The following is a 24,711-nucleotide window of genomic DNA, read 5'->3' as shown; positions in this document are numbered from 1 at the left end:
TGCTCTTTTTTTTCAAAAAAATACAGTATTTAAATTGATTTTAACTGTGTGGAAGGAATATTAACTGAACTGGAAGTTTTCACTCTGCTCTTCAGTTAGTTCCACCCACCCTCCCTGTTTTTGTTTTGGTGTTAATCTTAGTGGCCTTGCAACTGCCCGCCCCTCTTGTAAATTTGTGTTTGGATACTCCTTCTGGGCCCATCTCATTTGCTCACTCAACTGAGTGCAGTGAGATCATATTCTGATTTCAGGCACTCCTACTGTGTACAAAGAGAGCATCTGGGAAACAAAAAAAAAATTAAGCTTGTTTCCTGCCTTTCCTCTTAAGTGGTATAGACTATTTGTAGGCTTCTGAGCCCCCAAGCCGTTCTGTGTTGGAGGGAAGCCTTCTAGCTTAGTTTTTTTTCTTATAACTAGCCAGTTTTCTAGTTTCAGCACTCAAATCTGTTTCTTTGATCTCAGCACTTGTTCAAAAAAAAAAATTCATCTGCTTTTACTGTACTTGTGTTTCTACCTACTTTTTTTTACTTTTGCATCATCTTAAAAGTACTCAATTGTATTTATTACTGCTTGGTGTAACTCATTCTAAGCCTTTTGGTTTAAACACTTGGGCTTCGGACCAGTTGTTTTGCACTGAGAGGGTTTGTGGTCTGCACTGCAGTGGCAGAACAGGTAGCTTACATCCTTCTAGGTTGGGAACTGCTGATTGAGGGCTCAGTGTCTGTTATTCTAAAAGTGTATTAATTCTGGTTTAAGCACTTGGGCTTTCAGGCCAGTTATTTTACATTAAGAGGGTTCGTGGTCTGCACTCTTGTGAGAGGAGAGGCTGGACTCTGCCCTTCTGAGCTGGGAATTTCTGGTTGAAGGCTTATAGTGCATGCATATCTGAACTGCTTCTTACTGAAGTTGGTGCGCCTTGTTTGCTGTGGCATAGACTGGATTCGGGCCTGCTGGATCTAGCTTTGTTTGTGTAACTTGAGCACTAATCCAGGCATTCTCTAAAGTATTCAATTGTATTTATTACTGCTTGGTAGTAACTTGTTTAAAGTGTAGCTATCATTCTAAGTCTTTTGGATTAAGCACTTGGGCTTCAGACCAGTTGTTTTACATTAGGAAGGTTTGTGGCATGCACTGTGGTGGCAGGACAGGTAGCTTTCATCCTTCTAAGTTGGGAACTGCTGATTGAGAGCCCAGTGTCTGTTATTCTTAAAGTGTATTAGTTCTGGTTTAAGCACTTGGGCTTCAGGCCAGTTATTTTACATTAAGAAGGTTTGTGGTCTGCACTCTTGTGGGAGAAGAGGCTGGACTCTGCCCTTCTGAGTTGGGAATTTCTGGTTAAAGGTTTATAGTGCCTGAATATTTGAACTGTATCTTACTGAAATTGGTACACCTTGTTTGCTGTAGCATAGACTAGATCCAGGCCTGCTGAATCTAGCTTTGTCTATACGCTTGTTGTTTGTTTGCTTGTTATTTCCCTGGAACGCTAATTCCAACTAATACGCGGCTTCTCAGCGCTTCTGTGGATCACTAGTGATATCTGCATTACTTACTGTACTTATTCCCTTGTTTCACTTGAAAGAAAGTTACTGTTTATCATTTTTGCATTTAAGTTACCTGTAACACATTGCACTTAAGTTACCTGGCACTTGCTCACTAAAGCAATTATATAAGTCAGCACTAAAAATTAAAAGCACTGCACCCTCACTCCCCACTGGCCCTGGTTTTCAATTAAGGAATTCCCAATATTATTCTAGCATATCCAAAGGTCAGTTGTCAATCTCCTCTCCGGTCCAGCTGGTGAATCTGGGAATGTTGAGGCAATGTTACAACTGTCTCATGTACACAGACAACCCTCTCCTCCTCCCAACAAATTCCAACACATGTGAGAGATGCAACCATATAGCCAAACTGGAGGCTAAGCTCTCTCAACTCAGTACTGGCATAACCAGTCAGGAGGAAAAGGAAACCACACTCACTACAATTCCAGTCTCACATAGACGTACCACGACAGCAAACCAAACACATAATCACACAAAAACATACTCGGAGGCTCTAAATAAATATCTGCCGATGCAGCAGAGACCTCCAAAGCAGACACCCAAGCAGCCGCTACCCCAAAACAAAACACGTGCAACACATATCTCACAAAGCCAGTGTGCCAAACAGTCACAGCCCTTAAGACTAAACAGCACACCTGATACACTTGTAATAGGTGACTCTATCGTCAGGCACACTGACGTTCCGCTCACTAGGCTGAACAAGGAGAGGGTCACGGTGAGCAGCCTGTCGGGTGCTAGGATCCGCCACATAACACAAGCACTCAGGTCACTCCAAGGCAAGTACAAATATGACTCAGTCATTGTCCATGCTGGTGTGAATGACCTGAGACGTACCTCCCTGGACTACATGAAAAGAGACATAAAGGAGCTCTCTGAGCATGTAGCCCAGGCCGGTATGACCCTGACCTTGAGTAGCATCTTACCCTCACCAAGAATGATGCCACAATATGAAGACAAGATGATCAATTTCAACAATTGGCTTAAGTACTGGTGTCATTCAAAGGAGATCTAATGCCTGTCAGCTTGGGATGATATGCTCGACAAGCCACGATGCTTCGCTAGGGACGGCTTGCACCTGTCACCCCTGGGATTTCGAATATCTGCAAAGGCTCTTGCTACCCCCATAGTGCCTTTTTTAGGCAAGGCTCAAAAGACAAACCCACCTCCATAGGTATCACAAGGGATAAGAAACTAAGAGTAATGCTACTCAACGCCAGAAGTCTAAACCTCAAGATGAATGCACTCGAAACTCTCCTTAGCATGGAGAACATCAATATCTGTGCAGTAACAGAAACCTGGTTCAGGGCTCCCGAGAGCACCCCAGCACTACCAGGTTATACCTCATACCATGCTTTTCGGCCCCAAAAGTTGGACAGAACCACAAAAGGAGGGGGAGAATCAATATTCATCAAAGATACCCACACCTCCAGGTTGGTGGCAAAGCACGAAGCATCAGAGACTATCCATATGCAACTAACAGTGGGTAAAACTGCCTTCCAGTTTATAGCCTGCTACAGACCACCCTCCCAAACCCAGGAACCCCACTTGGCCTTCCTGAGAACACTGGAAAATATGAAGGTCTCTCCAAACACCATTATATTGGGCGACTTCAACTACCCAAACATAGACTGGGAGCATTACTCTAGCTCCAACACCCTAGCCCAAAGGTTCCTAGAATTTATAAACTCAAATGCTATGGAACAACTTGTTACCACTCCCACAAGAGGGGAAAACATACTGGACCTGATCATCACCAACATGGGGACTCTATGCTCCAGACCAGAAGTGTATCCCTCACTGGTAAGATCAGACCATAAACTAATCTCACTGGATATTCACATCCCGACCCCACCGCCTGCCAGAAAACCACAGTGAAAAACTTCTCTAAAGCAAATTTCACACTCCTCAAAACTGAGGTGGAATCCTTCAAAGCCCCCGGCCTGTGGAAAATACGCCCAGACCGCAGAATCCTTTATAAACACATTCTATGAACACCTTCAGGAATGCATGGATCATGCGATCCCAAATAAAACCAAGACCCAATCCTCCAAAGGCAAACGTCCTGTCTGGTGGACCCGAGCCATAAACAAACTATACAATAGAAGGAGGAAGCTACTAAATGATAGAGCAAAATCCCAAAAAGGGAAAGCATCACTGATCAGTATTAGCAAAAACTACGGGCTCACATAAAATTGTCTAAGGCCAGCTTCGAGAGAAAAATTGCACAGGACACTAAGGATAATCACAAGGCTTTCTTTAGTTATGTTAGGAACCTGGGTGGTAATTCCCAGATATGCTCAGAATTAGTCCAAAATGACAAAAAATACACCGAACCCACAGACATTGCCAACATCCTAGCTGACAGGTTCAGCACAAACTCCCCACCAAAGGGAAAATATCTATCCCAGCAGAGTGCTGCCCCTGACATCTCAGATGCTCAGGTAAGAGCCGCCTCTCCAAAGCAAAAACACAGCATCAATGGGACCAGACGGTGTCCCGGGCTGCCCTACATGAACTCCAAGAAGAGCTAAACCCAAACATAAAACTACTGTTCAATCTCAGCCTTACTACAGGATATGTGCCCAAAGAGTGGCGTACAGCAACAGTGGTCCCTCTCCATAAAGGTGGTGCCTCAACGGATCCTGGAAACTATCGCCCCATAAGCCTGACTAGCTTGGTCTGCAAAGCTATGGAAAGGATCATCATGGACCTCATAAATAAAGATATTGGGGACCTACAAACACTGGATCCTACCCAGTTCAGCTTTGTTAAGGGCAGATCCTGCCTCTTAAACCTGGTTGATTTCTTTGAAACAGTCACCAAGGCCATTGGCGAGGTGAAGGTGGTCCACACAGCCTACCTGGACCACGCAAAAGCCTTCGATACAATACCCCACTCGGGCATTATAGATAAGCTCACCAGCTTAAATATAAACCCCTATGTCACTAGATGGATTGCAAACTGGCTCAAGGACAGAACCCATATGGTTAGAATTGCTGGAGCCATGTCAGACTCCAAACCAGTTACAAGTGGTGTCCCACAAGGCTCAGTCCTGGGACCTCTCTTGTTTGGTATATATTTCTCGGAGGTACAGGCCAACACGGAAGGACTGTGGCTGACCAAGTTCGCAGATGACTGCAAACTGGGCACCATAATCGACTCTCCAGCCGACACAAGTATCCTCCAAAAGGGCCTCATAGAAACAGACAACTGGTGCCAGAGCCATGGCCTCAAGCTAAATGCCAAAAAGTGTATAGTCATCCCCTTTGGCAAAAACAAAGTGCCCACAAATTAACACATAGGTGGTAATCCATAAGTACAGAAGAAGTAATTAGGGACCTGGGGACCCAAATTGATAGCAATCTCTCATTTGACAACCACGTGGCCAAAGTGGTTAGAAAAACATTTTATATAGCCCACCTAATCATGAAGGGATTCACATCTAGATCAGGGGAGGTCATCGTGCCTCTTTACTCATTCCTCATCAGGCCCATAATTGAGTACAATGCCCCTTTTGGGATGTACCTTACCAGACACCTGCAGCAACTGGAAAGACCCCAAAAGCACCTCACCAAGAGGATCAAAGGGCTCAAACAGATGCCATATGCTGCCCGGTTAAAGAAACTCCAGCTCTACTCAGTGGCATACCACCTGTTCAGATGCAATCTGTGCCTGACGTATAAAGCCATGTCCAACCCAGAATTAATGGACATGCTGCACCTCAGAAAATCCAAATCCCATCGAGCTACGCGCTTGAGAGACTTGAACCTCAGCACTGAAATAAATAGGACATGCTGGAGGGACAGATTCATAACCCAGAGGCTCCCTTCACTCTGGAATAAAATCCCAGTCCAGGTTAGGCAGAGTCCCTCATTGACTCTCTTCAAGAGGAATCTTGATGAGTGGATGGGAGATCGTAGGTTTACCCCGGGTATCACTTCTGTGTCACTGTTAGACAGAGGCACAGTATACTAACCTCGAAAAAGGGCATAGCAAAATAAATTTAAAATGGGTGGCGAAAGCCAAACACATTCTGGCTAGGCTTATAAATGCCCTAGGGCAGATAGCCTACTATGAACCTATGAACCTATGAACCTATATAATGAATATTGTCCAATATTGCCCTCTTGTGGTAAATTTGCAAAATTTACAAAATTTCAAAGCTTGCCAGCTCTAAGTTTCAACACAGAGGAAATAGAAAGCATATCGAGTCCTGGAAATTTAGTGGAATCCAAAATTATTTGCCACAATAATTCTTTGTACTGTAAGTTTGCCTCCCATTTTGCCTAATTTCTTTCGGGACAGTTTCCAGGACAAAAAAACTAAAAGTAGCTTGTGTGCATTTTAAAAAAGGGCACTATTGGACGCATTGTTGTGGCGTTATTTTGTGCTTGGGACTACATCAGCTGTTACTATTTTCTACTCACTTTGAATAAAGGAGTATTTTTTCAATATTTCGGCTTTACCCTTCATTTGGATTTCCAGGGCAGGCAAATCTTTTTGGTTTTGGTCTTTGTTAAGCTTGCTCATCATCGTTACTTACTTTTCAAAGTTAGCTGGACTGAGATTAACCTCTTTTCTTCCAGTACGCTCTGTTAAAATATATTAATTTCAACAGTTACAATACAGTCTGACATACATGTGCATTTTTCTGTCCAGCAGGACCTACTGTTGGTACATTTTTAACACAAGCAGCTTTACAAATGCATTTTCAACACAAGCATCTGTAAAATCAGTTTGATATACAAATGACATATAATTCTTTACAAAACTAGCTATGGTGGCATAGGTTACACATCCACTGCCCTACTTCTCTTGGCATAGATGGCAATACCTCATATCATCACATCTCTCCCCCCTTTGAAGACTCACACTAGTTCTTCAAGCGACCCTTGAGAAATGTGGCTTGAGGGACATGAGCATGTCTGGGAACACATTAACCCATAATCTGTCTGGACAGCCCATCTGCATTGGCATTGCTGACGCTACTATGGTGCTGCACTGTCATATCATATACCTGCAACCCTAGGCTTCACCTTAATAACTTGGCATTTTGCTGGCTGGCTCGATGTAGCCATGTTAAGGGATTGTGGCCTGTAACTACAGTTAATTTCCTTTCATACAGATAGGTTGAAGTTTCTGCAGTGCCCATACTGTGGTTAGACATTCCTTTTCTGCATAACACTCATCCCTGGGTTGGAGGCTATAGCTGAGATATATGACTGGGTGATCTTCACTCTCTGAGGAATCCTGTTTGAGTACAGTGCCCACCCCATTGTTTGAAGCTTCCACTTGCACAACAAATTCTTTGTTGTAATTTGGACTGGCTAAGACGGGATCCTCCCAAAGCCCCTTTAAGCTTTTGGAATGCCTGCTTCCAGACTGGGATCCACACTACATTATCTGGCCTGTTTCTCCTTGTTGGGTCTGTGAGGAGAGTGGCTATTGTACTATAATTGGGAAGGAACTTTTTATAGTACCCCACTGTCCCCAAGAATGCCCTCACCAGCTTTTTGGTAACAGGGGCAGGCCATGCCTGACAAGCTTCCACTTTAGCAGGTTCTGGCCTGATCCTAGCATTCCTCACTCTGTGTCTCAGATAGGAGACCTCTGCAGTACCCACCTGACACTTTCTGGGCTTAATGCCCCTTGCAGTCTGCTCAAGACCTCCCTGACATACTGATGGTGCTTTTGCCAGGAATGGCTGTAGATAGCAAAACATCCAGGTAAACAAGGGCATAATCTCCTGCTCCTCCTAGGCTATGATCTACCAGCCTCTGGAAGGTTTCTGGGGAATTTTTCATCCCAAAGGGCATCTTTGTGAACTCGTATAATCTGAAAGGAGTCGCAAAGGCTGACCTCTCTCTAGCAGTGGGAATAAAGGGCACCTTCCAGTAGCCCTTGTTCAGATCAGTAGTTGTCAGACACGTAGCCCCACCCAGCTGCTTTAAGGCTTTATCTGTCCTAGGAATGGGGTAAGCATCTGACTCTGTGTGACTATTTAGTTTTCTGCAGTCCATACAGAACCTTGTGCTGCCATCTTTCTTTAGTACCAGCACCACTGTGGAGGCCTGGGGACTGCTAAACTCCTGGATTACCCCCAGTTCCAACATTTCCTGTTTTTCCTCCCTCAGAGTCTCTCTGACTCACTCAGGCACCCTGTAAGGGACCTGCTTGATAGGCCTTTGGGGTTCTGGATCCACATGGTGCTGCACCAGGTAGGTGCACCCAAATTTCCCAGTGATTGTGTCCCAAAACTCATGTAATACAGCTCAGATTTCTTGAAACTGGGTAGGAGATAGCTGCTGGGACATTGCTACCCCTTCCATTGAGGTGTCAGTCCAAACTTCACTGAGGAAATCATTCACCAGATCCCCCCCAAACTCCTCCTGCCATCCACTGCAAATACTCAGCACAAGGGCATCCCTATCATGGTAAGGCTTCATCATGTTAACATGGTAGAATTTGTGTCCCTGCCTCCTGCCTAGCAGATTTACCATATAGTTGGCATCACTGACCTTCCATACCACTTTGAAGGGTCAACCCCAAGCTGGCTGCATCTTATTGTGTCTGACAGGAATGAGAACCATAACCTGCTGTCTCACAGCATACCCTTGGGCTCGAGCATTTCTGTAATTCCAGACCTTTTTCTACTGTTGGGCTCCTGCCAGGTTCTCCTGAGCCAAGCCCAAAAGCTCCCTAAGCCTTGTCCTGAGGTTTTGGATATATGGCACAACAGACGCCTTGTGATATTCTCACTCTCCCTCCCACTCATTGCAAATCATATCTAAATGCCCCCTCACCCTATGCCCATACAACAACTCAAATTATGAAAAACCTGTGGATTCCTGGGGTAACTCTCTGTATGCAAACAGTAGATGGGGCAAATATTTATTCCCATGCTCTCTTAAACTGGTCTGCAAATCCACGTAACATGGTCTTTAGTGTAGAATTAAACCTTTCCTAAAGACCATTAGTCTGGGTGTAGTAAGGGGTGGTCTTTAGGTGCTTCACTCCACAGTGCTCCCATAGACAGGCCAGCAGGTCTGACATGAAATTGGCACCTCTGTCAGTCAGTCAGTATTTATCTCAGGAAACCTACCCTGCTGAATATCTCTAATAAAGCATTTGCCACCTTATCTGCCTTAATGGAGGACAAAGCCACCACCTCAGGGCATCTAGTACATAATCTACTACCACCAGGATATACTTCTTCACTGTGGAATTCAGGATACTCAGAGGCCCCACAATATCGATAACTCCCCTCTGAAATGGCTCCACAATCACAGACAAAGGCATCAAAGCAGCCTTTAACTACTCTTTACTCTACTTTTCGGCACTGCTCACAGGTCCTGCAGTACCCTGTTACATCCCTTGCAATCCCAGACCAATAAAAGTTTTACATAATATGTCTAATAGTATGCTTTATGATCATATGACCTGCAAAAGGAATGTCATAGGCTATGGCTAAAAGTGCCAGAGGGTAGGCTCTAGGCACTACCAACTGCTGTTTTACCTCACCCTCTAGCCCTTCCTCAGGGGTCCACTCTCTATACAGTAACCCTTTGTTCCAGTATACAGACTCCTCTTTTCCTTGAAAATTAGGTGCCCCCTTTCCTACCTCCATCAAGCCTCTTAGTGTAGGGTCCAAGAGCTGAGCCTGTCTCAACTCTGCCCCATCTACTACCCTTCCCAGCTCCCCTTCCACAGGAAGTTTGGTATCCTCTGACAGTGGTGCCACACTGTCAGCCTGGCTACTACAATTCACCTCTGCCCTTACAGTCACTCTGTCCAATGGAACATAAGTACCTACCAGCAGCTGTGGCTCCCCTTCAGTCTCACTGTTACAGGGTAGCTCCTTCCCTTTAATAGCCACTTCACCAGATCTGGCTTCAGGTGTGGGTCTGTCTGGGTCTCCCCCAGGTTACCAGATCCACATGTCTGTCTCCAAGCTTGACTGCAAGTAACTGCATGCATGCAAGCTACTGCATTATCAAAATCATTCCCCATCAGGACATCCACAGGGATACCCTTAAACACACCTACTTGCTTGCTTCCTTTTCCACCCTCCCAGTCAAGGTGAACTCTGGCCAAAGGCATATGGAATGGGGTTCCTCCTAAAGCTCTGACTGGAGTGGACTGCCCAAGCAAGTACTGCTCCTCTTTAACCATTGCAGGCTTCACATTGGTTATGTCAGAGGCTGTGTCTCTCTTAGTAGTGGCCTGTTTTTCATCCACTAACTCAGGTTATAGTCTGGTACCTTTGTTATCTCCAGACAACTAACACTGGCATACTGTTATTCCCACTTGCTGGCTCTCCCACCTTTGTTTCCCACCTTGCCTCAGTGGGCATTTGTATGTTACATGGCTCCATTAGCTACATTTAAAACATCTAAAGCCCATCTTTTCTTCCCTTATATTCATGTGCAGCACTGTGTATCCCCCTTCTTGTGCGGTGATGCCCTGCTTGCTAAGTAGAGATCCCCTTTTTCCCCAGCTCATCTGCAGAGTTACACTCCCGGTCTGCCAACCAGATTCTCATGTCCTCAGACAAAGTGCTAAGGGCTTATTCCCTCACCAAAAGGTCTGCCAGCCTTTCAGAAGTGCTGACCTGACACCCACTCACCCACCTATGAAAATAAGTGCTTAACTAAGCAATATAATCACATACACTTTCATCTGCCTTGCGTCTATGCTCACAAAACTTTTTTTCTGTAAGCTTCAGGTGTTAACTTAAAACATTCCAATAAACATTGCCTTGCTTTATCATAGTTTAATCAATCAGTATCAGACAATTTAGAAACAGCAGTTACAGCTTTACATGGAGTAAGGGAGTCAGGAAGTATACCCAGAGCCCTTGATTCACATTAGATTGTTTACATACTCGTTCAAATATACAAATAAAACTGTCAAAATTATCACCCTCTGTAAACTGTGAAATAAATTTACTGACCTTTATTGCTTCTGGGGTTCAATTATTCCCATCCCCATTACTTCCATGACCCTTATGAAGAGTCAACATCTCTCTCTCATGTTGGCGCTGTTTCTCATTTTCTTCTGTCTCCCAACAGTCTTTCTGTTGATTCTAATTCTAAATATTTGTCCTCTAGTTCAAGTCTCTTTAACTCCAGACATGTTTTTTAGTCCTGCAAGAAAAAGGTGAACTGCCCTGTTTCTGAAGGGTGCAAATCCCCATCACCAGACTGGCTGTCTTCCTAGTTGCTAGTCTGAGCTGCGACTAAGGCTGAAATAATTTCCTGTTTAGTCAGGTTGGCATATATCAGTCCTTTGGTTTCGTACACCTTAGCCAATTGGTGGTTTGCCAGCTGACATAATCCTCTGCTGACATCTTTGCCTGCTTTCCCTAACTAAACTAAAAAAAATAAATAAAACTGTTGTGAAAATGAAACTCTGCATGTTTACCTTGTGGCTGCTGAGAGTAGACAGTGCACAGTGCAGTAATTATAGTTTCTGCAAATATGTTTGCAAAAGTAAACAATTTACATCTAGAAATACATCAAAGGATTTTGACAGCAACATTTATGGAAACTGTAACTCTGATTGGATTATATATTTGGTAATGTGTACATGCTCCACATTTTTATGCGGGTCAAACTTCACATCCTTTCAAACTGTGAATTTCGGAACATTTGAGTGACATTCAATGTGCTCGTTCTTCAAATGCTTTATTCAATCATACTATCAAACACACTTCTGCTAGATTTAATTTCATTATTATTGACAGAATTGGTTTAAATAAAAACAATAAAATAGGTTGGCACAACATGTTAGTTGAAAAATATTGGATAATTAGGCAGGAGAGTTTGTTTGCACCTGGACTTAATGACCATTTGTAGATGACCAATAGGGTTTTGTGATGGTATTTATCTTTTGGCTGAGGGATTGATTGCACTGAAGAAGGCATATTTGCAGAAAGCGGTTTGCTGATTTTTCACACTTTTGGGTTTTTGGATGTTTTGTTCTTTACTTTGGCTGAAAGAATGTATGGACATATGCTTTTAAGAAGATCAGAAGATGTTTTCAGTCAATAGAATACTTCTTGGAAAGCTGAATTATGTGTGCTGGCCATTTTTGGTTGTGAGTTGAGGTATGGAGTTGCTTTGGGCTGTGTATCTTGCCGTATATGCAAGGGATTTTTCGTCTGATGATTGCTTCATTATTCTTTCATAATGTTCTTTCCATAATAGTGGAGAATCACAGCTTGGTTTGGTGATATCATTAAACATGAAAAGAACACATTGACTCCTGTGTGGGAATTGAAACCAGGAGTTATAGCAATCCATGCTGATGTTACTGTCTCTAAACTGAAAAAAAACAACTACCTTGTGAGTGTTCTCTTAAAAGCTCTTCTCCTTTTAGGTAGTAAACTGATAGCATGTTGAGTTTAAGATCAGTTTATACAGACAAACACACACACACGCACCCGCACACAAATTCAAAACTACCCCCCCCCCTCCCCATACAGGATATAAATGTTTGGTAGAAGTGAAATTTGGATTGTGGCATATAGTTGATCCCTTGGATGGATATGTCAGGAAACTGGAACTGTTTGAAGTTGACAGTTGAAAAATTATATGGTGCTATAATATTTACCTCGGGACAAATGTGTCTCTACCAATACCCCTAACATAACTGGATTAATACAGATCTTTATATACAATTTTAGTCATGCACACACATATACATTTCCTCTTGGTATTCTATTTTGGAGAATTGCTCATCCTGTAGAAACAATACTGATTGTTGCAGATGCTGACGCAAACTGCAGACTTGATATTATTTTTCAGCTTTTCTGACAGTGTGAACATCCTGTTTTTTGTCTTTAGTATTATGTTTGTATTTTTGTATAAAAACATGTTTTTTAAGGAAACACATTGTAACAGTGTCATAAACATGTCCTGTTGTCCATTCTCTTTATATGCAGAAAAACATGTTTTTTAAGGAAACATAGTGTGTCCATTCTTTTTATATGCAGAAAAATATGTTTTTTTTAAGGAAACACATTGTCACAGTGTTCTTTAAAAGCAAATTTTGCATTTTTGCTCTTGCATACATCCTATTTTTAAGTCTGTAAGGAAAGATGTCCATTCAGCAGATTTCTTATTTTCCAAGTCACAGTCATTTAGTATGGATGCTAATCACATATTACTAAACTCTGTTTCTGCATTTTAAGCAAGCTTTATTTTATACCTTATTTATATTACATATTTGTAACAGAATTACTTTCAACCTTAAAACCCTGTTGAGCATAATCTTACAGTTCCCTCTTTTTATTTTAACATACTCAAAACACTTTATACCGATATGTATTTTTGATCACATTATATAGAAAACACATTAAGAAACAAAACCTTTAGTCTTCTTTTGATACAAGTCAAAATGCAATTTTACACAGTTAATACAATAATATAAAAGTATTACTACCAAAACTGAATGCATTTAACAACTTTTTCTTTTGCAGACCATTCTGTGAAAATATTTCATTAATTATGAGCTGTGTCTGCTTTAATTTTATTTTTTAACTTGATTAATTTATTCTTTTGCAATCACAGAATTTCATTTATGATTTAGAACTCTTTTATGAACTCTTTGCAACTGTTGAATTAACTCTTTACTTTTATTAATATCAAAAGATTAGAAATAGACTAATATCTATAAGAGACAAAAACTATGTGCTACTGCAAACATTTATACACTGCTGAAAATATACAGTTTCAATGTCATTTTAACCGACTGCGGTGGTGGTGCTGCGGTAGCATTGTCGCCTCACAGTATGACCTTGTCCTGTTCAATTCTCAGCTAAAGTGTCTTCTGTGTGAAGACATGTGTGAATGGGCGTACCTTCATTGAAGGTTGTGTGTCAGAGCTGGCAACTCGGCACGTAAAAATCTACTGCCAATCATTAGAGGACCGGAGTTCCGCTGTGGCGACCCCTAACCGGGAAAAAGCCGAAAGACACAACATTGTGTCCATGTTTCTGAACTGCCCATTAACACCTTGGTAAAATACTGAACTGGGCTTAGATAATAAATATTTGAATGCAGTTATTTCAGTATATTTAATACTTGAAGATTTTAAAAAAACATGATTTATACACTAGAGAATGCTATGTACATATTAGTCCATTAACCGTATGAATACAATATTTTAATATAATTTTCCATTAACTGGGGTAAAACCAGTGATATTGCAACTTGACAAATTACTTTTGAACTTATTACAATGCATCCTGTACAGTATGTATTTACACAGACTGTTTGCTATTCATGCATTTCAATCTAGTAGGTACCCTGGACCCATTTTTTTAAACATTTTTTTACACATATTCATTACTAGATATTAATTTTATTTGTATTGAATTCTTCTGCATTTGTACATACAAAGATTATCATTTGCACTGAATTCTTCTGCATTTGTACATACAAAGACTATAAAGTACATTTAGTCTAATCTTACAAATTTAATAACATTAATATTAAGCAAAATCTTGGAAAATGTTTATGTCTCTTTAGAAATATCTAGTGGAATTCGCACCAAAGGCATATGTCCTGTTATTTTAAACTACATACTCAGCAATTATAAACATTCATGCTTTTTTATACCAACATTGTTTTGCCAAAAAATATTAAAAATAGTGACCAGTCTTGTTATTAGAAACATTTATGCATTTTGCATATCTTTATTCTCTCTTGTATAGCTTTAATAAAGCAATTTTAAACCAATCTCTTGTATAGCTTTGCAGTTTAACATATTGCAAATACAATTTAATACTAAATAATACAATAATAACTAGCATAAAATATCTTGGATTTTCAGATTTAATCTGTTTACCAGTGTTTCTTATGCACTAATACCTGTTTTTGCCTTCCCCTCTAAAAAAAGTATTGTCAAGAAGGAATGAGATATTTCTTCCTGTAGCTTTATTTTAGACCCTTGTGCAGTACTGCTTATACAGTCAGTGTAAAACTGAGAGAGTGCCCCTCCCCCTGTAGTATACTGCAGTATTGTTTATTTGCTTTAGAATGTATACCAGCCCAATACTTTGGCAGCACATCTGCTCCACTAGGCTACCAAACTATAGACCCCTGTCTGATTTGATCATTTTTATAAAGCTTTTGTTGTTTATTACCACTAGTAGGTATTTACACCCTCCTGCACAATTGATTTGAACTGTATGTATACTATAGCCCATTTTCTGGCTGTACTTTAAGCAACTGAGTTTTTTTTTCTTTTAACATTTACTTGCAAATAGATTATCAGTGACATCTATGCATAATTGTGACATTTTATTACAATTACCAAATAGTGTTGCCTGTAAACATTTTAACAATTATGTTTTAATAACAATGATGCTTTAGAAAAAACTCAAGCTACTTGTCTGGCAATCAGTCTTGTTTTTATCTTATCTTTCCAACATTTCCTGTAACTATACATCTAGTCTAGGAAGGTCTGACACACTTGCATTTCAGTTAATAAGTATTTGTGATTTGCATAACTATGCATTTATACTACATAAATAGACATTATTTTACAATTAGCTTACATGGATTTCAGTATTTATTTATTTATTTATTTAACTGTCATGCCATTAATTTTACAAAAACTGTTTGACTAATACCATTTGTGATTTTATTCCCTTTTAAAATTCAGAACTTTAACTGTTTGGTGTGGTGTTACTACACAATTATATAAAAACTGTAAAAAACAAAATAGATATTAGCTTAACTAACACGTTTATATTTTCATTATTTATATTTGCTGTTGTCTGCCTGTTATTCTTGTGCATTGTAAAAGATGCATTTTAGATGAAAAGAAAATACATGCATGTCAGTCTCTTGACTTTAAATCTTTATTTAAGCATGTCAGTCTTGTGACTACTCTTATTAACTATTTTTATTTAATTTTATGCACTAGAACTGTTTCGTTTACCTTTTGACTATGCTAAGAATGGCAGTCATATGCTCTACTTTACTGTAGTAATGATAAATGTCTTGCATCAGAAGATTCTAGGTTCGACTCCTGGCTGGCTTGCCATTGAAAACTTATATGGTGCTGCTTACTGTGATGGATTTGAAGTCTTCTTAAGGCACTCAGTCTTGCTGGCTGGATTCTGCTGAAATCAAAGTATGCTTATATTTGCATTCACAGTCTGTTGCATACAGAAACTTGCAGAATATACACTGATGAAAGAATATACTTTGCAGCATCAACTTAGAGGAGTAACAAATAACTTTTTATAATAAACCAGATGGACTAACGTTGCAGCTTAAAATACTGTTCTACTTTACTTCTCATAGTACAGATGATGTGAGAGATATAACATTTACCTCAGGAAAATGTGTCCCTAGCAATACCCCTAACATAACTGGATTAATACAGATCTTTATATACAATTTTAGTCATGCACACACATATACATTTCCTCTTGGTATTCTATTTTGGAGAATTGTTCATCCTGTGGAAACAATACTGATTTTTGCAGATGCTGACGCAAACTGCTGACTTAATGATATTATTTTTCAGCTTTTCTGACGGTGTGAACATCCTGTTTTTTTGTCTTTAGTATTCTATTTGTATCTTTGTATAAAAACATGTTTTTTAAGGAAACACATTGTAACAGTGTCATAAACATGTCCTGTTGTCCATTCTCTTTATATGCAGAAAAACATGTTTTTTAAGGAAACAGTGTGTCCATTCTTTTTATATGCAGAAAAACATGTTTTTTAAGGAAACACATTGTCACAGTGTTCTTTAAAAGCAGATTTTGCATTTTTGCTCTTGCATACATCCTGTCTGTAAGGAAAGATGTCCATTCAGCAGATTTCTTATTTTGCAAGTCACAGTCATTTAGTACGGATGCTGATCACATATTACTAAACTCTGTTTCTGCATTTTAAGCAAGCTTTATTTTATACCTTATTTATGTTACATATTTGTAACAGAATTACTTTCGACCTTAAAACCCTGTTGAGCATAATCTTACAACAGTAATGACTTTTTACGGGGCCAGCAAGTGATTTTGAGAACCCACTTAGCAACACGTGGTACACGTGTGAAATAAAATATATAATCTTGGAAGTCAAGTACAATATGTGCAACAAATGTTGGTTGCAACAGAGGATAAGACATAACTGAGCAATTTGAAACTGACTGGAGCACTGGAAGGAGAAAAAGGTTTGGATTTGGTAGATTCTATGATAACCAAGATGGTGTTATGGACAGAGTTCATGATAATGTTGTGTGTGGGGATGGGGGTGGGGTTAAGAAATGCTTAAGCTACCAGCTTCTATATTAGAGAGGTCACAAAGTGAACTTAGAATAGTTTTTATCAGTTTGCATGTATATATGCAAAGGAAAAAATTACTGTGCAATTACGACAGCCAGGAATGCAAACCATATTTTTCAGAAGTCACTTTTCCATGGGGGTTTGTTTATTGATTTAATTATAGAGTGAAGTAATGCAGATTAAAATAGAGATGGCCATTACAAGTTGTTCAAAGATTTCTTTTTTTCTGCAAGAGGATATTTTGACCTTTACAAATGCTGAAGAAGCTAAGGCTAGGTTAAAACAGTTGTCCTTGGAACCATTAAAGGAAGTAATGGAGACTAAATGCATGGAAACTGTGAACCCAAGGAACTCTTTCAGCTCCGCTGATGTGGGCAGTGAATTGGAAAAGAAGCATGAGATGGACATATGGTAAGTTTGCTGGTCAGAGATTATACAAAAGATTAAAATTAGCTTAAGGACTGAGTACGTATTTCTCATCTGCCACTATTTAAGCATAGCACTGTGATTTGGCTCACAGATTTATCCTTGTTCTTTCTAGATTTACTGATGTTCCTCATTAAATAAATAAACTAAACCTATACAAAGATTCACCACCACTATCTATATACAGTCTGATATAGAAAGACCTTGTATTTTGAAATCTATGAAAGTGTTCTTTTTTCTCACTATTTACTATGATTATTTAAAGGCTAATGCCATGATTTGTAATGCTGGGAGGTTGAGAATTATGACCATGTATTTATAGACACTGTCATCATGAAATCTGGGACTGAGTATTTCATAAATGAGGTATTCCTATGTTAAATTAAAGATTTCCAGAAATTAAGATGGGTGGACCACTACAGTGATTGCAACTGAATAATAGATTATTTAATGAAGCAGAACATTATTTTCATTGGATCTCTACCTAAAAGTGGCCATTGTTAAAATAATAATACTGCAACAGACATTTTTACTTTTATTACGAAGAAATAGCAATAACTGCCAGATGTTAAAATTTGAAGCTGCAAGTGTCCATTTTATTTTTTTTTTAAGTTGAACAAAAGATGTAGCCATAATGATTAATGATACAGAGTTTTGGGTTGATTTAAGTTCTACTAATTACTTGCTTAAGTGCAACTGCTAGTCACAAGTCCTTTGATGAAGGATAATTTATTATTTATTTGTAGTGCATGGAGTGAGTTGATTACAGTCAAAAATGACTAAATTATATCCTGGTTCAGTGCTGCTACTGTAGTGCAAGTCCCAACCTGAACAACACAGAGAGTTGTTCAGGATTGCTCTGCAACAAAAGAAGACTGTTCTGATCAGTACATAGCAGCAGTAGGGCATGAAATGGATTTGTTTCAATTCATGTTTCTCCCTGCTGTCTGCTAATGCACACACACACACACACACACACACGCACACACGCACACACGCACACACACACACACACACACACACACACACACACACACACACACACACACACACACACACACACACACACACACACACTTTAAATGAAACTGCTTCCCTTAGACAGGGAATGTGTAAAGATGTCACCCACTTCCTCACTGCTTCACTGGCTTTCAAAGCCGGAACAACACATCATGTTTTTTTAATCTAAGTTTTGACTAATTAGTAGTACATGGAGAAGATAAATCTCCACGCACTACAAATGATTATTATCAGATCATTGATCGTAATGAAGAATTCTGTGTTCTCAGCTTGGATGTCAAAATTCACATCTCAAACTTTGCTCTTGATGTGAATGTCTTGGCATCCAAGTTTTGAACACATAATATGCACATTATGACTGCCAACCCAATCACAATCCTCTGTGTCATTTATTAGAATTTGTTTACCTGGATAGTCTGACTGCCCATGAGGTACATTTTCAGCAGAGGTGCAGGGAAAAAAAGCTCCACACAAAATACATACATTAAGTTTAGAAAAGATTACAGTAAGAGGGAGGAGTACAGTGGTTAGAGGACAAAAAGTATGTGTTACAAAGATGAGCAGGTAGTCTTGACTATTACAACAAAAGAGAACAATAAAGTATGTTCAGTGTTAACTGCAACTAGGAAGAGTTACTGCAGTACAGAAATATCTTCTTTGCATTGTATATTTTACAGAAATCGCTAAAGGTCTTAATTTTCAACCCCCAGAGAGACGAGAGTATGATATGTATGAACAATCAACAGCAAATAAGTAGAGCATCTACAATACAAGGTATAGTATTAACACTGGCTTCTAGGCTTAGGCTTATGTACAGAGTTCATATATGAGTGACTTTACTGCTATAGGTGAGGTAAACAAGGTACTATGAGTAATCTGAATTCATTCTGATAATTGAATTCAAAACAGTCTCATTGTAGAGTCTCTAAATTATGACAAAAATGTAATCTTTATTTTAGTACTCTATCTAGTGTAGTACATTTTATTATTATTTGTATATAACTCTCTGAACCTTATAGGTTCATAGGTAGGTAACAGGCTATTGGCCCTAGGGCCTATATAAGCCTAGCCAAAAGATACCCTGGCTTTTGCCACCCAAGAAAATTATTTTCCTGTGCCCCTGTCGAGCAGAGCCACAGAAATCATCCCCGAGGTGAATTTCCTATATAGGTTCATAGGTAGGTACTAGGCTATTGGCCCTAGGGCCTATATAGGCCTAGCCAAACGGTACCCCTTAAATAATCAGCCCGACTAAGACTTGAACCCAGGACCCTGTATACCATAGTCAGAGCAATGTACCACTACACCATCTAAGCTATTTAATATGTCTTAGTTATTTGATGTATGATTTAATACTTGCTATTATCTTGTTCCTGTATTATGTCAAACTTTCTTGTATCATTTGGAGCTTTTCTCCCCAGGCCTCCGCTGAAAATGGGTTCCTGACCCAGTTGGACTTTCCCAGTAAACAAATGTTAAATAAATAAATCAATAAATAAATAAATTATAGGGCACTTATCTACAGTATATGATAATATAATTTTGCACAGTTGAGATAAAATTTAAGTAGCTTCTCACTTAGTAATATAGATTGTATTTGTTTAATAATACTTGACAGATCTTTGTTTCCATGTAAGTATGTTTTGCTTCTGGGATGATATAAACTGCCTAATAGTTTGTACTGATAACTAGTCTTCAGAATCCACTTGATCCTTGTAAACAATATTTTCAGAACTTGAACAGTTAAATCCATATAAGAAACCAATACACTTTAGTTGTATCATTTTAGCAATATTACAGTCTATCTTCATTCTTCCTTGTGTGAAGTCAACTGGGCCTATAGAAAACATATTTTAATGTTATGTATTTACATATAACATTTATAAAATCAGTGTAGTATTTGCATACTTAGACTTTGTAAGAAGAGGATTATACATAGACAAATAATTATATAATACATGCAATATTTTAGGGTGTATATCACATAACCGAAATCCCAAAATATCGAACACCATAAGCTCGAACTTGGAATGTCAAAATGTGATATAATCGAAAGCTCAGATCAGCAAATTTTTTCCCAGGGAAAAAAATTGCTGTTCCGAGAAACACACACACAACACAAGTACACCAAAAAAAGTAATCCACACATATGCACTTAAAATCCTACTTCTAACCCTACACTAAACCGTACATACACTACTATCTATCCACTTAGCTTAACCCAAACTCTAACCCTGAGGTCCCTAACTATCGCACACTCACCTTACCTGCTCCCTAACCCAAGGTCCCTAACTATCACACATTCACCTTACCCGCTCCCTAACCCTAAGGTCCCTAACTATCCCATTCCCACACTCACCTTCACCCGGTCCATTTGCACACTTACCTTAACCCTGGTCCATAACCTTCACACCACAGTGGAGAAAATAGCGAAGTAGCAGAAACAGCCCACTGAATTCTTTCCCTAGGAAAAAATTCGATGTTCTGCAGCATCGCTATTTTCAGTGTTCACTGTTTTGGGTTCGATATTATAACATTCAACATTTTACTATTTTGATGTTATAATATAAACCCAATATTTTATTATCTGTAAACTTTAAGTTTTGATATTTTAAATGTTTTATCACTGCAATGTCCAACCAGTGAAGTTCACTTTGAATATAAATCCAAAAGAAACTATTTTGCCATTCTCCCATGATTTAATATGATGTCAAAATGCAATTCTGGGCTGATACCAGATTAACATTATAAACATTTTATTTAATTGTTTACTATGAGTTTTACACAAAAATAGAGGCAGAGGGAGGTATTCAGAAACAAACAATGTGAAATAGCAAGGTGAGTGCCAGCATGCAAGCAGAGGCTGATTCGGTGATATATGCAGTGTGACTTCACTAGCATGAAAAATAGCATTGCATTCACTTTGACATGCTAATGAGAAGTATTGCATATGCAAATGATGGCAAAAGACTTGGCAGAGTTATTCAGAATGGTATAAATACAGCACCATGAGGCACAGTACTCAGCATCTCCGTGCATCAGCTTATTTTGCTGAATGAGACTATTACTTGTGCAATGGAAGTAGGAGTAGCATCTAAGATGGCCACTTTGGATAACAGTGTCTGCAGTGGTCTATGCTGCTGAGCTATGCATAACAGAAGGGTCCGTCGGTGGCTGACATACCATCATCTCCATGACCGAGACAAAGTTGACCACTACCGTGTAGGCAGGAATATCACATGGGAGCTGGTTGACTGCTGCCATCCTCACATGGGTTCAAGCAGGATGTATAGAATGCCTGTTTCAGTGGCCATAAAGATTTGTGAAGTATTAATCATTCCTGTTAGGTGGACCTTCCAGTGTTTATTTAGGAGCACACTACAAATTGTGTAACTGTCAGCTTTATGAGTCCTGTACCAATTGAAATATGTGATGCTGATGTAGGTGAAGGAGCAGATGTGATTCTCCAGTACAGCAGAGAACAAGACTACCACCATTTGGGAATGTTACTATACAGCCCATTTCTCTAAGGTTCCAGGGGCCATTGACTGTACCAACACTGCCATTAATACCTCAACTAGTCCATATGGTGTCCAGTATATCAAACTGAAGGATCTCCACTCTGTCATCTGCCAGATGGTGTGCAATGCACAGGGTATTACACACAATGTGTATGTACATCATCTAGGCAGTTCCAATGATTCCCACATCTGGCACACATTTAACTTATACCAGAATTTAATGGGGATGGGCTCTCCACAGGTTCAACTAGTTGGTATATGCACTTATTACCAACCTCACAGTCCACCATGTTCCAGTGGCATGATGACATATAGTGTTCAGATGATGCTGTGTTTATCTTACAGCCATAGCAATTGACTCCATCCACAGCTACCAAACAGAGTTGGAGAGGGCATACAACACTGCACTGGCACTGACTTTGGACATCATAGCACATAATTTTAGAGCACTGAGGTCTCACTTCCACTGCCTGGATACATGAGGTGGTGCACTGCCACACTCTCATGAGAGCTGCAGCAAGCTATTTGTAGTATGTGCCCTGCTAAGTAACATGGTGCTGCATAAACCATTACAGCAAAAGAAGTCCATAGCACTGACCACTTTTGTCATGGCAGCAATGGAAGCATAGCCAGTGAAGTGTCAGAGAAGGAGATGGCTGTGGCTGGCTTCCATGTGAGGCAGAAGCAGGTACAATATGTTTTGTCACTGGCAAATAGGCAGCATCTGGTTTAAAGTATGGGCCCTTACAGGGCAAATGCAGAAAAAATGATACACGCATTTAAACACCCAGGCTATGCAGTATAGTTTGTGAACTGGCTATGTTGTACATAGTACAATTGTGTAAGTTGAACTTAGCATAACAGAAATTGTTTGAATGATCACTGCTGCAGTAGCCTTAGGTGTATTGGTTATATCCTGCCAAGGATAGAATGGCTGGACAGCTTCAAAAGCTTCAGGGCACCTTCTACACACCCAAAATGTCAAGCAGCTCTAGCTGAGCTGACTAAAAGAAAGGTTTGGGTGCAAAGCTCTTCAGAGCTTTCCTGCCAGCAGAAAAAGGAAGGCTGAGCCCTGAAAATACTATCCTATGAATATCAAAACTTAAATGTCCACATCCTGGCATAAAAACACTCCAAAAAAGGGAGATGGAGGGAGGGTGCAGCTACTGCAGCAGTGATCATTCAAACATCTACTGTTATGGTATGTTTAACTTGTACAACTGTACTATGTTCATCATACTGATTGCTGCTGCAGTAAACCTAACTATATGCACAGATTACCATAGCCAACTACATTTCGGGAAACCCTGGAGAATGGTCCTAGCAAAGGTTGAACTGGACCTTGAGAAGGAATCAAGTTTATAGTGCTTTGTAAATGTATGTACAAGTAACAGTTTTTAGAATATTTCTAGAATCCAGCACTTTCCAAAAAATAAAGACCTTGATCCTGCCTAAAATAGATTTGCTATGGTGAGTATAACAAAAGGTTAGACAACCATTTGGAAATAGTCTGTTTTGACACAAGATGTCCTTTCTTGCCTTCACAAGAAATAAGCGATTGATCAGAAGATCAGAGAGATATAGTTCCATCAAGATAGTATCTGAGTTGTCTGCAGGCATCCAAGGTATGCAGTATCCTGTCTCTCTCTCATTTTTAGATTTAATAAAAAAAATGGGGAGACGGATAGTTTGGCTTAAAGTAAACTTGGAAACCACTTCATGTGTAAAAGAAAGATTAGTTCTCAAAGAAATCTTGGCTCCATGAAAAATGAGGTAAGGCTGACTCAGCATAAGAGCTTGCAAATCAGATACCCTTTTGCAGAGGTCAGAGCAATTAGTAAAAATAGTTTCCTTGTTAAGAATCCCAAGCCATCCAGATTGGCTGGTTCAAGTGGAGCAAGTGTTAGCTTCTCTAACACAAAATTAGGATCCCAAGGAGGGGCCACAGGTTTACTTGGCACCCTCTTATGCAAGATCACATTCAAGAACATTCTGACTCATGATACTGCCTTGACAGAGGAGGCTCCATGGGCAGACATGCTGAAATGCCAGATAAACAAACTTTGACAGAGAAATAAGAAAGATCATAGAATAGTAACTCACACAAATATTGTAAAAACAGAGAACAACTAGCCCTGAATGGATAATGGTTATATTGCTGTCACCAATGAGAAAACCTTGATAATATATGAATTTTTTAATAGCAGGCTTTCTCGCCTCATTAGTACTTGATGCACGTCTTTGGTAAACAGGTGCCAAAAAGGAAGTAAGTCATTATCATCCAGGCACTTAATTGAAAATGACTGTTGTCGGAGTGTATGAAACACACCTGTTGTATGAGTAGATCCATCATCATCATCAGCCCCCTTTTTCACATTTTCTACATGGGGTCGAGGTGTTGTGTTAATTGCCACCATCTCTCTCGATTCAATGCCACACTCCTGCCTTCTTCAACACTCATGCCTGACTGTCGCAAATCTTCTCTTACACAATCCATCCACCTCTTTGCTGGCCACCCTTGTTTCCTGTTACCTTCTTCCTGTCTGTCTCAAATCTTCCTCACCAGATTGTCTAATATTTTTCTGCACATAGGTGTGAGTAGATCCAGTCTGTAAGGAAGATTGAGGTAATCCCCCCTGGTTATTTCCAAAAGAAGAGAGAACCACAGTTTCCTAGGCCAGGAGGGAGTCACCACAATGATCTTTGGAGATTCATTTTGAATCTTTAGAAGTATCCTGGATAGTAGCGGAAAGTATGGAAAAGCATACAGGAAAATTCCTGTCCAAAGAAAAGAAAAGGGATCTTTCTTCCAGACCTTCTTGCATAGAGTCCTGGAACAGAATCTTGCCAGCTGATTCTTCAGACAGGAGGCAAAAAG

Source organism: Protopterus annectens, chromosome 2.part1, assembly GCF_019279795.1.
Source record: "Protopterus annectens isolate FY-2018-M chromosome 2.part1, PAN1.0, whole genome shotgun sequence".
NCBI classification, from domain to species: Eukaryota; Metazoa; Chordata; order Ceratodontiformes; family Protopteridae; genus Protopterus; species Protopterus annectens.
Note: the sequence above shows the minus strand (reverse complement) of the source record.